Source organism: Rattus norvegicus, chromosome 15 (genome assembly GCF_021556685.1).
Source record: "Rattus norvegicus strain SHRSP/BbbUtx chromosome 15, alternate assembly SHRSP_T2T, whole genome shotgun sequence".
NCBI classification, from domain to species: domain Eukaryota; kingdom Metazoa; phylum Chordata; class Mammalia; order Rodentia; family Muridae; genus Rattus; species Rattus norvegicus.
The window spans coordinates 7,662,252-7,676,013 of record NC_141548.1 but is presented as its reverse complement, the minus strand read 5'-3'; the positions used below and the strand labels follow the sequence as shown (position 1 = coordinate 7,676,013).

Here is a 13,762-nt window from a genome sequence, read left to right as displayed (position 1 = left end):
AGTAAAATGTAGGAACTCAAATAGTCTCTCAGAGGCAGACCTTAATAACAGACTCCAACAGATGGAATAGAGAACCTCAGGCATTGAAGAGATGATAGAAGGAATGGATACGTAGATAGAGGGAATCTTAAATCCAAAGGGAGGAAAAGAGTGGAGGGGGAAAGGAATAAAGGAAAAGCAAAGGAAGAAAGGAAGGAAGGAAGTCAATCCTGGAAGAAAACATCCAAGAAATAGACAGGATTTTTCTGCAAAATAACAAATATAATAATGATAAAGACAATAAAGTATATAGGAAGGATGAAAATAAACTTGGGTCAAAGGCAAATAAAACAAAAAACAAAAACAAAAACCAACCAACCAACAAACAAACAAACAAACAAAAATTCTCAACAAAATCATAGAAGAAAATGTCCTTAACTTAAACAAGAGACTCATCAAAGTAAAAGGAGCACACAGTATGAAATAGACTGGAGTGGAAAAGAAATTCCCCTGGGCATATATTTCCTAAGACAGTGAAGATGGAGAACAAATAAGTGTAATAAAATCTGCAAGGGAAAAAGTACTGGTAACATACAATGTCAGTCCTCCTATGAGAATCACACATTACTTCTCCCAGAGACTCTAAAAGCCAGAAGAGCCTAGATAGATTCACCGAAGACTAAGAGACCAGACTAATAAAGTTGGATTTTTGTTGACCCAAGGGCCTCCCTTCTTTTATCACATACAATATTATTAGATACTTCCTAAAATTGCCTTCAGAGCTTCTTTGAGGAAGCCTGAGGAGCTTAAGACCTCTGATAAAGTATTTTGTACAAAAGGACCTGCTTCCTTTTTCCTTATTTCTACTACAGCAGGATGGAGGCAAAGTTTTTTGCAAACTACTTTTAATAAGTAGCCCACATCATAGGTAATGGAAGAGAAAAGTTATTAGGATATGGGGAAGAGGACCTGTTCAGCAATAGTTCTTCAGGAACGAGCTTGTTTTTCTTTGGCAGCAGTTCAGGACAACAGCAAGCAGCAAACATGACTCCGGAGGGGATTTCACAGGGGAGGAAAGCAGGAGTGAGGTGGAAACATTGTGGCAGCGGCTGTGCAGACTCAGGAGCTCCTGCTCAAGCTGCAACAAAGCACCCTGTGCTCTGAAGCACAGCAGCTTAGCCAGTTAGCTGGAGACCTGGCTCTCCCACTGCCCGCCTTACCTGGAATCCGCACAGGATCCAAGAGGACAAACAACTGTGCCTAAGCCGAGCAGGCAGCGCAAAAGCGCCTGTGAAGGACCCGCAGATACCCACCACCTTAGTCAGCTTCATCGGAGCAGAGAGTCTAAAGTCTTTTCCTCCTTCAAGCATGGCACCCCAGCCCATTTTCTTTCATTCCCTGCCTTTATTTTGATGGCTTCTACTTCCCTTCATAAGTTTGTCATTTAGTTTCTTTTCTCTCTTTTTTGTTTCTTTGTTACTTTCTTTCTATCAACTAATATAAAGGACCAGCAATGTGATATTTCTAACCTAATATTTGTTGTGGTTTATGCCGTACATATTTGCACATTAAAATTCTTTTTTCTTGCATTTGCCACACTTTAATCGGACTCATTAGCTTAGCTCAATTTCGGTTCTTGGGTTTTCTGAGGTAAGTGAATGTTGGGGTGACCTCATTCCCAACTCCTGATCCTTGTGCCTCTAAAGTCAAATGCTTATGAATTTTCAAAGTTTTCTTTGCCAGTGGATATGTGTGTGTCTGTGCACATATGTGCCACAATATTGAGTCCATGTTTGTACCATGGGTCCCAGGTATTGAACTCAGATAATCATACTAGGGTAGCAAGTTCTTTTACCTGCTAAGGACCTTGCTGCTATTGCACAAGTGTGTGTGTGTGTGTGTGTGTGTGTGTCTGTGTGTCTGTGTGTCTGTGTGTCTGTGTGTTTGTGTGTGTGTCTAATTTTCATATATGTATACACCATATATTGCGCCAATCTCTGCCTCTCAATACCATTGTCCTTCCTTTCCTCACCTCTTCTATCATTTCTTTTTATCCCTCTGGACAGTTTCTCGTTGTTGACATCAATTTAAAATGTAGGAACACACACACGCCATTTGAAACCAAGTTAAAATGAAAAAATAAAAATATGCAGTCTTTTTGATCAGTACTCCTTAGCAATAGCTTTTCTTTGATTTTTTTATACATTTGATATATAATAATTAATGGGCAATCAGCTTGCAAATTTTCCTTAATGATTATATCCTTGGAATTTTCATAAATGTTAGTATACTATCTGTGGATAAAAATGTCAACTTTTAATTCCTACTAGTGACGGGCCTTAAATTATCACCTTCCTCCATTCTGACCACAGCAGTCTGCTGTCTATAAGGGTGATCACCACTTAATAAATAAAAGGGAAACAGAAGAGTGGTCTTGTTCTGACCCCTTCTACCCAAATGGTGTTACATGTTTGTCCTGAAGAAATGAGGATATGTTTTGCTAGGTATGGGGTGCCAGCTTGTGGAAGTGAGAATTTAGTGCACCTGAGTGATGTCTTCTCCCACAGTTGCCTTGGCTGGAGGAGACCTGAATCATCCCAGTCACAAGCACTCCTCTCTCGAAAGAAACCCAACCTCAGCTTTAAAGGAAATGGACACTTAATATCCAGTGAGATTCGTGCACATCCCTCACTCTGGCATAAGTCCAAAAGACTTTCAGAAAAATGAAAGGGCACTTAGCGCCATTAGAAAATTCATGCCAGAGTCTTCTGTCTAGTCCAATGGAACAATGCCTCGAAATACCCAGCTACAAGTTGTTAATCTATACGCCATGCCGTGAATCATCTAAGGTGATAGTATATTTCATAACGCCCTAGTAGGTACTTAATTGCTTCTTTGTGGATCTTTTGTGATTTTTCATGGTGGTGGTCCACTGTTACTTCAAGAGTTCAAGCAGGAGGGCAGAGGCAGGGAGTAGAACATCCTTGTTTACATAGATAGTTCCATGCTAAATACAAATAAAAAGATCTTGGATTACAAATACAAAACCCCAAATGAACATGTCATTGCAGATGTGTGTCCCTTCTGAGCGCACAGGTTAAAATCAAACTTTATCATGCCAAGAGAACATCCACAAGAAAATTGCTGGAGACACCAGGCAGATTAGAATAGAAGTAATGGTGCCGGAGAGGTGGTTCCACAGTTAATACTAGCTACTCTTCCAGAGGTCCTGAGTTCAATTCCCAGCAACCACATAGTGGCTCACAACCATCTACTGTGAGATCTGGCGCCCTCTTCTGGTCTGCAAGCATGCATGCAGGCAGAATGCTCTATACGTCATAAATCTTAAACAAACTAAAATAAAAATAAATAGGTTTGGAAAGCTATGTGTATTATATATAAAAAGTGCAATTACATCTACTGCTATCCTGCATAGATATACAGGGGCCTGCAGCATCCTTCTATTTCTGATAGTTCACCCACCACTTCAATATCTGAGACCAGTGTCACTTATGAAATACTTCATTTAAGTTATAAATGTACCATTGTCATTCAAGCCTGGAAATATTAACTCTTTGAATGAATGTACAGAGAATTTTAGTCAGTATGTTGCCACAGGATCTGTCAGGGGTTGGAGAGATGCTTCACGGATTAAGAGTACCAATTGTTCTCCCAGAGATCCTGAGTTTAAATCCCAACAACCACATGGGTACTTACAGAACTCTGCAATGTGATCTGATACACTCTTCTGGTGTGTTTGAAGATAACTACAATGTACTCACAAGTAGATATTATATAGTAAAAAAAAGGAAAAATAGGACTTCTCAGTTTAATCTGGCAAACCTAAATGTCATGGACTTACTGGATGGAGCAGGGTGGGCTTGATCCTGTAGGAATGTACCCAAGCACTGAAATTGGCACTTTGAGTCACTATGCCCAGTTGTGAAGAGTCCTTTCATGGTTGTGGTGAGCAACTTTGCTTATCCTTTCCCATCATCCAATTCTTTCTATATAAATGAGATCATTTCTGTAGTGTCTGGTTTCAGGTGAATTCTGATTGGCTCTGTGATTCTGACATTTTTGTGGCTCCAGTTGACTAAAGAGGAAGCCATCCATGGTTTTCTAGGTCTCTGAGTGTTTTACCTCTTTTAAAAATATTAATCAATCATGTTTATTTAAAGTATTAACATCAGAAATTTTTAATGGGAATTATTTTAAAAAATCATTAAACAACCAAATCGATTTTCCTATTCTAGCCATATAAGCCAGCTGGACTTTGTAAGGAAAATGATCTAAAGCATCAGTGTCAAGGACTACAGAAAACTGCCACCCACAGGTAAACTGCCACAGTAAAGTGACTACAGCATGGTTCTGTCATTCATACCAGACAACCTAGAATAAATACCTTATAAAAAGAATTAAAATCTATCCAAACCACTTAAAATACTTAAATGCAGAAACCTTAATTTTCCTTCAGTTGGGCCAGAAACCACCACAGTCGCTATGGTCAGTGTTCCAGGGAGAACGAGTGGAAAGTTTAAGCTTAGGCCAACCAACATAGCCCTCGACTTTTCAAAGAAATCGTTTACTCAGGTATACTGTAAATAAGGACTGTGGCAACACAGGAAACAAAGGCAGTTGGCAAGTGAAACTTCTAGAAGCTCATGAAACTGCAGATGGAAAAGGAGAGACAGGTAGTGCCAGGTTCTCTGCAGTCGTTCGGTCGTGCAGGGTGTCAAACAATCGCTGCTTCCCACACCAGGATGTTAGCCCACAGGAGGGGCTGGCGGGACCTGTCCACTGTGAGGACTGGAAGGCTTTCCAGGAAGGCTGAAGCCTCTCAGGTTAGGAGGCCTCAGTAGAAAGAGGAGCACAGCGATCACCATCCAGACCATCAAGATCGCAGTGATGCTGATGCCACTGTCACCGGAGGGCCCTGGCAATTCCCGAAGGCATTCTGTGTTGGTACAATAGGCCCGGGACTGCCGGAGCAGATTGATGAGTCTTCTCATAGTGCGTTCATGAGAGCAAATACATTCACAGGGATCAAATCCTCCTTCAGTCATGGTTGGTTACTGTCGCGCCCACCTCGACCGGCAAGGAAGACGCAACACCGTTGGATCCTTCTCAATCAGCCTTTATTGCAGGAACACCTAGTTGATGATACGGGGACCCCGGGGAACAAAGGCACTTGCCTTAAGTACAAACAGACAGCATGGCTAAGGACTTGTCCTCGGGGGATTGGTGGAGTAAAGACATCTTATTAACATGCTTATCAACTATGACCTAGTAAAGATGTCAGAAGAAAGCTAAAGGTGGTAGTAAATACAAGCGACCACTAGATGTCAGTGCTATAGATAAATGCTCCCAACATCTCCCTCTTTTTTGTTTTATTAAAAGATGAGTCCATTAGGTGGAGGTAGTGGTCTGAGAGAGATCAGACATGCCTCACAGAGTGCCCAGCTCGGCCATGACGAGCCACTCCTGCAGTTAGGACTGCACCCCAATGGCTAGAGATGACTGAAATGTACAACACACCGTTCTGGGCTATTGGTGTGCTAATAATAGGGGAGAGACAGAGCAGAGGGGCATGGGACCAGCCCGAATGTACAAACAGGGCAGGGCCACCTCTGTTTATGACTGGTCTAGATCTGGGTGTCACGTCAATACACGTCATTGCTCCTGTCTTAGGTCGTTCCTCTCAAAACTCGGCCTTACCCGTCACTGGAAATTAACCCTATCGCCACCGGGCTCCTGGCTTAGGTTGGTCCGAGCCTGAGGAAAGTTGCCCGTCTCTGGACACAATGACCTCACATGACAGTGACAAAATATGATCTAGGGCGAACTCTCAATCTTTTAGAGAGGCCAGCCACACACTGGGAGAAGCACCGCTCTCAATGGCCGCCATAGCCTGGTAAACAATCGCTTTGTGTCTAGCATGTTCTCGTTTTAAACGGCAAAAAAGCCATAGGCATACTCCACATCCCAAGAGGACAATGGCCCCCCAGGCAAACATGCCAGCCCATTCTTTGAAAAACGAGAAAGCATTGGTGATCCACGAGGTGAAATCCCCAATCGAGATGGGTTCCATTCTGGTGTTGTTAAGGACAGCAATCTGCATCAGCAATTGTCTCGATAATTGTTCCGCTTCCATGGACCAGTTTCCTTTCAAATAGTTAGAGATTTCTTTGCTCTGTTGAGAATACTGAGAAAAGTTAGCTTTCAATGGAGTAACACATAAGCCTCTAAAGGAGGAAACGCAGGACAGCTGCGTCATATGATATAATGCCTCAATTTGTTCTTGAAGCAGATCTATTCGTTGGTTAGCTAATAGAAAGCCAGATGTCAAGTGGGTATTGAATTCTTCTTGTATCTCCAATGCTACTGTGGTTCTTTCTACAATCTTATTGATAGTCTCAGCCGTCTGTATTTGATTAGTCATAGCAATCGCGGCTGTTGTAGCTGCAGCGGCTGATAATACAATGGCTGAAATTATAGCTGCCGTAATACCAAAATCCCTTTTAGTTCTTAATAAATGAAGTATGGGAAAATCATCCGGATTTGCTACTACAGGGATAGGCGCAAAGGAGGGAATCTTTACAATCACTGCGGTATCATTGGTGCCATCCCAGCATTCAGCTAAATAACAAACTACGTCAGAGCTATTGCAATTTAAAGCATAATTACTTGCATTAGTGCTTATCAGAAAAAAGAAAGGTGGTCTAACACATACTGGAGCGCCAACAGCAGCATCATTAGCTATTAGTCTATTAATCTTAACACCTACTAAACTTGTATTGTTATTGGTTCTAATGGCTGAAATGTTATATAATGTAAATTCTTCACCTAATAATCGAGCAAAAGGAGTTAGAGATGTGTATGCTCCCTGCTCATTAGATAATACCCATTGATACCAGGGCCAAAAATTACGTTTGCCAGTCTTATTTCTCTTCCTATCATATTGGGCATTGCTAAGAGGAGGGGAAAATTCAAATCCCGGTAGGAATTGTTTAGGTCTATGGAACGGACTCTGACATGGGGTAAATTTAGGTGGAAAGGCTTTATATGGGGGGCAAGTAGGTAGGACTCTACGACAGGTAGAGTTAACCAGTTTGCGAATGCCTTGCCCCGGGAGTGATGGAAAGCTACCATTATGCATCATAATCAAAGTTGTAATGTACGAATTAGCAGAGTTATCAATTGATGTATCTCCATTGCCTGAAGAGGCCCCTTGTGTAATTTTACTCAGAGCAGCCTGGATGGCTCCAGTGCCCATAGCACGGTTGCTCACAGGATCTAACCAGTTTGCCAAAGTGGTCCTTCGCAGCCATATACAAGGCTGGGAGGAATTTCTAAGAGTGAAACATAAAGTATGTAACAGTGAAAGATTAGTGGCAGTATATCGTTGAGGCAATTCTCCACTAGGCACTATACAAGGAACATCACGCAAACAGGATGTGGAGAAAAAGGTTGGCAAAACAGTAGAATTGCTATGAACTGGCATAAGTACTGGCCAGGATCTGGCGATAGCCCACAGCGTGAGTGAATCAACCTGGATCATCATTTCCAGTAGTAGTAGTAGTATTCGTAGTCTCATCTTCACGAATAGCAGGAGGCAGTTTGCGAGTCAAACGTTCAGGCACCCAGATTGGATTGTCTTGATTCTGTGGAAAAACACAAACAGCTCCCCTAGATCTCGAAATTACGGGATCTGGGCCACACCATTCACCAGTTAAGACATCCTTCCACTTTACATCTGCATAAGTCATGGGTTTCGTGGCTGCATGGCGATCTGCAGCAGAGCGGCCATGCGCATCCAAAATTAAAAAATTTAGAGTAAAGAGAGCTAAAGACAACTGTTCTTTTGGTGTCCTGCCATAGGCAATTCCCCCTTTTTGTTTTTGTAAGAGCTCTTTTAAAGTACGATGTGCTCTTTCCACAATTCCTTGACCTTGGGGATTGTATGGCAATCCTGTAGTATGTTTGACCTGCATTGTTTGGCAAAATGTCTGAAAAGACTTTGTGGTGTAGGCAGGTCCGTTGTCTGTCTTGAGGCTGTCAGGCTTTCTCCAGGCTGTCCACGCCTCTAAGCAATGACTAATGGCATTACGAGCCTTTTCACCAGTCATTAGAGTGGCATGTATAATGCCAGAGCAGGTATCAACAGAAACATGTGTATATTTTAAGTTTCCAAACTGAGATATATGTGTAACATCTATTTGTCAGAGCTTTAATGGAATCAGGCCACGAGGGTTAATTCCCACCTGAGGAGGGTGGTGAAATTGAACACAATTCTGGCAGCGTAATACTATATCACGAGCTGTAGCTCTAGAGATTTTAAATTTTTGTTGAAGAGTGAAAGCAGGAACATGAAACTTTTGATGAAATTCTCTAGCGAGATCAACTGGAGCTGTATGAAAAATGAATTCTCTGTGAGTACTAGCATCCACCAAGGCATTATTACTGGCCATGGGACCAGGCAAATTAGTATGAGCTCGAATATGTTGTATGAAAAACTTATTTTTTTCTGGCCCAAATTAATTTTTGCAATTCTAAAAGAATTTGACATACTGTACTAGTCGACCTAATTGGCCCTGCTATTTCAAGAGAGCGCACAGCGTTGACTACATAAGCAGAATCAGAAATTAAATTAAAAGGATCATGAAATCTTTTGAAAACCTCCAATACAATTTTGCATTCTGTAATTTGGGGGGTGCCTGGATTGAATTGAATTAAGACTGGTTCTTGAGAATTAACCATATAGGCACCTACACCTGTTTTGGAGCCATCTGTATAAATATCTAATGCTCCAGACAAAGGCTCTGAGGCAGTGACCTTTGGAAAAATTACTGGATGCTCAGTAAAAAATTGCAACAAAGGATCCTTAGGATAATGATTATCAAACTCTCCGTCAAAACTACAGCGTAATATAGCCCAATCATCTATCAAGGCACACAATGTTTCTACCTGAGTTGTAGTATATGGTACAATAATCCTCTTTGGTAAGATGCCAAAATGTTGAATGCAAGATTTAACACCTAACATAGCAAGCTGCGCAACAGCAGAAGGATAGTATTCAAGAGTCTTATTAGGAGAAATATGAGGATAAATCCACAGAAGTGGTCCCTGTTGCCATAGCACCCCTGTAGGCTGACGAAAAGTTCTCAGTATACACAAAAAAAGATCCTCATTTTCCTTGTATCTTCTCAGCATTGCCTTTTCTAGTCCTCTCTCCACTTTCCTTAGAGACATTCGTGCTTCCTCAGTTAAAGCACGGGGTGAAGTAAGCTGAGAATCCCCTTTAAGGATCTCATAGAGTGGTTGTAAATCTGCATTAGGCATGTTTATATAGGGTCGAATCCAATTAATACTTCCCAGCAACTTTTGAAAATCATTTAATGCTTTTAAATGATCCTTTCGTAATTCAATTTTCTGAGGGGAAACATTATGAGGAGTAATCTTTGCTCCTAAATATTCTCCCTTTTTGCCCATTTGAACCTTCTCTGGTGCTATAAACAATTGATTACTTTCAAGCATCTTTATCACTTCAGCATAGGCCGTTTCTAGGGTACTACAGTCTTTAGCAGAAAGCAATATATCATCCATAAAATGTATTATTCTCAATTTTGGAAATTGATCACGTATAGGCTGTAAGGCTTTTCCCACATACAGCTGACACATAGTAGGGCTATTAGCCATACCTCGAGGTAAGACTACCCACTGATAGCGCTTATCGGGCTCTTCATTGTTCATAGAGGGTAAGGTAAATGCAAATCGCACGCTATCTTGCGGGGCAAGAGGGATGGAAAAAAAGCAATCCTTTATGTCAATAATAATAATAGGCCAATTATCAGGAATACTGGAGAGCAAAGGTAAACCCCTCTGTATGGGGCCCATTATTTGCATCTGAGAATTGATAGCTCTTAAATCATGCAACAATCGCCACTTTTCTGATTTTTTCTTAATGACAAATATAGGTGTATTCCAGGGCGACGTGGATGGCTGTATATGTCCCAATTTTAGCTGTTCAGACACTAATTCAGTAGCAGCAGTTAATTTCTCAGAGGATAAAGGCCATTGAGGAATCCACACATGTTCCTCTGAAATCCATGTAATGGGTATGCTTCCCTCAATGGCCCCTAGGAAAAACCCAGACCTGTTCTGTCTCTTTTTGATTCCAGTAGCACTGGGTCAACTCGTCCTTGTAAATTTTTTCCCAAACCTTTTTTGGGCATGTAGCCCATTTTAATCATCATGTCCTTGGCCTGTGGAGAGTACTCATTAGTCAGCCTCAAGTCCAGATTTATTAAGACATCTCTGCCCCACAGTGTCACTGGAATGTCTATGATATAGGGAGTAAACCTTCCTGACCTTCCTTCTGAATCCTCCCATGTCAATTCCTTTGAGCTAATTAGAGGAGCCATTTCGTACCCAAGGCCGCGTAGGGCCCGAGAAGATTTTTGTGCAGGCCACCTGGATGGCCAGTCATGCACAGAGATAATGCTACTATCTGCTCCAGTGTCTAATAAGCCAAGAAAAGAGTGTCCTTCCACACTCAAGGTTAACATTGGACGATTGCCAAGCTCTAATGAGATGAAAGCAAATCGGGAGCCTGTAGATCCCAAGCCCCTATCTCCTCTAATTCTATTATCAGCAGGAAAATGTTTATGCAGGCTGGGTAGAAGCAGCAGCTGGGCAATTCTGTCTCCAGGGGAAATAGCAGAAATTCCCTGGGGAGAGGCTACCAGGACTTTTACTGTGCCCAAATAATCAGGATCAATTATTCCAGGTACAACGTGTAAGCCTTTCAGGGCAGAAGAGGAGCGCCCCAACAACAGCCCAACTGTATCTTTAGGGAGAGGTCCCTTAAAATCTGTGTCTATAGGCTGTACTCCCATTTGGGGGGTTAATACGAGTCTGGTGGTGGAGTGGAGGTCCAGTCCTGTGGAGCCCTTAGTGGCTCTCTTAGGTCCTTCGGGTGGTGAAGAGAAGGCCAGGACCTTCGTCTGTTCTGTCCCTGCCTGTCGTTCTGTAGAGCCCCATATATTTGAGGGCCCTGGGGACGTGGGCCCCGTCGTCCGTTTTTTGGCCATGTACTATCATGTCCTGTCACCAGAGGTCGGCCATTCAAGTCCTTTACAGATCGACATTCACTTGCCCAATGGTTCCCTTTTTTACAGCGAGGGCACAAGTTAGGTCTTTGATGTTTTTTAATACTCTGTTCCTTATTACTTTCAGGGCATTGCCTTCTGTAATGCCCTTTGTGGCCACATTTGTAGCAGGTATCTGTAGAACCCTTTCCTTTTAATTGTATCATTGCCGCTGTTAGTCCAAAATTAGTTAATGGCCCGCCTATCTCCCTGCAGACCTTCATCCAGACTTCCAAACCTTTATGTTTGTACGGCGTTATAGCAGACCTACACTCCTTAGTACACTGTTCATACACTAGTTGTTTGATAAGAGGCATAGCTGTATCAGGGTCTCCGAAAATCTTAGTGGCGGACTCCACCATGCGGGCTACAAAGTCTGAAAATGGCTCAGTGGGTCCTTGTAGAACCTTGGTAAGGTTCCCAGAGACTGCGCCTCTATTAGGCAATGCTTTCCAGGCTTTAATTGCTATGTCATTAATTTGAGTATAGACCTGATCTGGATAACCAGTCTGGTCCAAAGCAAATCTGCCTATTCCCAATAGCATGTCAGCGTCCCAATGTCTCTGAGGGTCGGCTCCTGAAGCCAAGTTGATTGCAGCCTGAGCGTTAGCATTTTCATAAAGAAAAGATTTCCAGTCCAGATATTGACCCGGAGAGAGACAAGCTCTGGCTAAAGTCCCCCAGTCTCCAGGGGTGAGACAGTATCTGCCAAGAGTCTCAATTTGAGCCATAACAAAGGCTGCGCTGACTCCATAGGTTTTGACTGACTCTGCTAATTGTTTTATTGTCTTAAAGTCAACAGGTTCATGATGTCGCTGCCCGTTTGCATCCAGAAAAACTGGAAAACTCAGTCCTAACTCTTTCCACACTTCTGGGCAAAAAGAAGTACCTCTTGCAGACTTCACCATTGTTTTCCTTTGAAAGTTATACGATGGTGCAGGAGGTGCTGTTGGCATAATTGCCTTCTTATCTAAGTCCTTGGCTTGTTTCTGCACAGCATAAGTGTTTGGCCAGTCAGAATGATAAATCTCTTTCTCATAATGAGCTACCTCCTCCTCAAGGTCAGCTAGGTCACTATCACTGAATTCTGAATCACTAGACATCTCCAAGGTCAATGCTTTTAATGAGGGATAAATTTTCTTTATTCCTTGATCTTGATTACTTTTCCCGCCTTTGTCTGTCCTCTCCTTGATCTTTTCTGTCTTTTCTCTTACCTCTTTTCCTCCTTTTCCTTTCTTTCCCTCCTTCAAAACTCTCTCTCCTTCTGACATACTCTCCTGTTGTTCTGTAAGGATTCTCTGACCTGTCCTAACAGCTTCTTCACATCTTTTATCTTCCAAGCAGGCACGGATTATACGCCAAAGCGGCTTTGTCCCTGGTTTAAGCGTGCCCACTGTAGTCTCCTTATCCAGATCTTTTCCTAGCCTCTCTCATGCTCTCAAAGTGAGCGACCCTGACACTATAAACCACGGGGCACAACGGTTACACTCATCAAGAAAACTCAGCAGGATTTTCTTTTCAATTTTAAGCTTACGCTGACCAAGAAGCTCCTGAAGAGCTGACAGGAGCGGGGTGGAGTGCGAGCTTCCCATGCTTTTACGACCTTATTTACGATCGATTTACGAGCAAGGCGAGCTGGCGAGCTGGCGTGTTTATTTACACACGATCTTGTGGCTCATCAGTGGACTCTTCCCAACAAATGTATTCATGCCCTGGACGGTGGCAATTCAGACAGAAGCAACACCACAACACAAAAAGAGTATAAGGCAAAAGTGCTAGTCCAACCCACAAAGGATCAAATGGAAAAGACAACATTACCGTGCTCCACAAACCCCTTTTTGCCTCTAAACCAAGGCTATCATTGTCCCTGCTTTTCCAGAGAACTTTATTGTCCTACCAGGGAAGTTTTACAATCCCTTATCCCGGAGCTTTACAGTCCCAATTCTAGGAACTTTACCGTTCCACTTCTAGGAACTCTATTGTCCCAATTCCGGCAACTAATTTGCCCCTACTGGGAACTTACCGGCGCCGACCGTCCTGAGGCTGAAAAAGTTCTGGATCCAGACGAGAAAAGATAATTTTCTCGGGTCCCCGTACGGGCCACCAGTTGTCGCGCCCACCTCGACCGGCAAGGAAGACGCAACACCGTTGGATCCTTCTCAATCAGCCTTTATTGCAGGAACACCTAGTTGATGATACGGGGACCCCGGGGAACAAAGGCACTTGCCTTAAGTACAAAACAGACAGCATGGCTAAGGACTTGTCCTCGGGGGATTGGTGGAGTAAAGACATCTTATTAACATGCTTATCAACTATGACCTAGTAAAGATGTCAGAAGAAAGCTAAAGGTGGTAGTAAATACAAGCGACCACTAGATGTCAGTGCTATAGATAAATGCTCCCAACAGGTTACCAGCTTGATTTTACTCAACTCTTTAAAGCCACCCAAACAAGTGGTGGGTGGGGAGGGAGGTGGCCTGGAGTATTCTGGATGCAACTGTCGCTACTGCTGCTGCTGGCCGCCACCCTCCTCCCCTCCGGATTAGATAGTCAATGTCACTCTTAGCCACTAGACCCGGATCTGCGTTTTGCCTTTTGTATGGGTGGATCACGAGGTTGTCAAGTGTGGGCAGA

General features: G+C 42.8%; 1 long non-coding RNA gene across 1 annotated transcript; it reads right to left on the bottom strand.

The window, feature by feature from the left end:
* Positions 1 to 5,642: 5,642 nt before the first annotated feature.
* Positions 5,643 to 13,335, bottom strand: LOC134481922 (uncharacterized). The gene is made up of 2 exons (XR_015638203.1): positions 13,153 to 13,335; positions 5,643 to 7,643 (listed from the first exon to the last, which is right to left on the bottom strand). It is a non-coding gene; the product is annotated as an uncharacterized LOC134481922 (long non-coding RNA).
* Between the last annotated feature and the right edge of the window lie 427 nt (positions 13,336 to 13,762).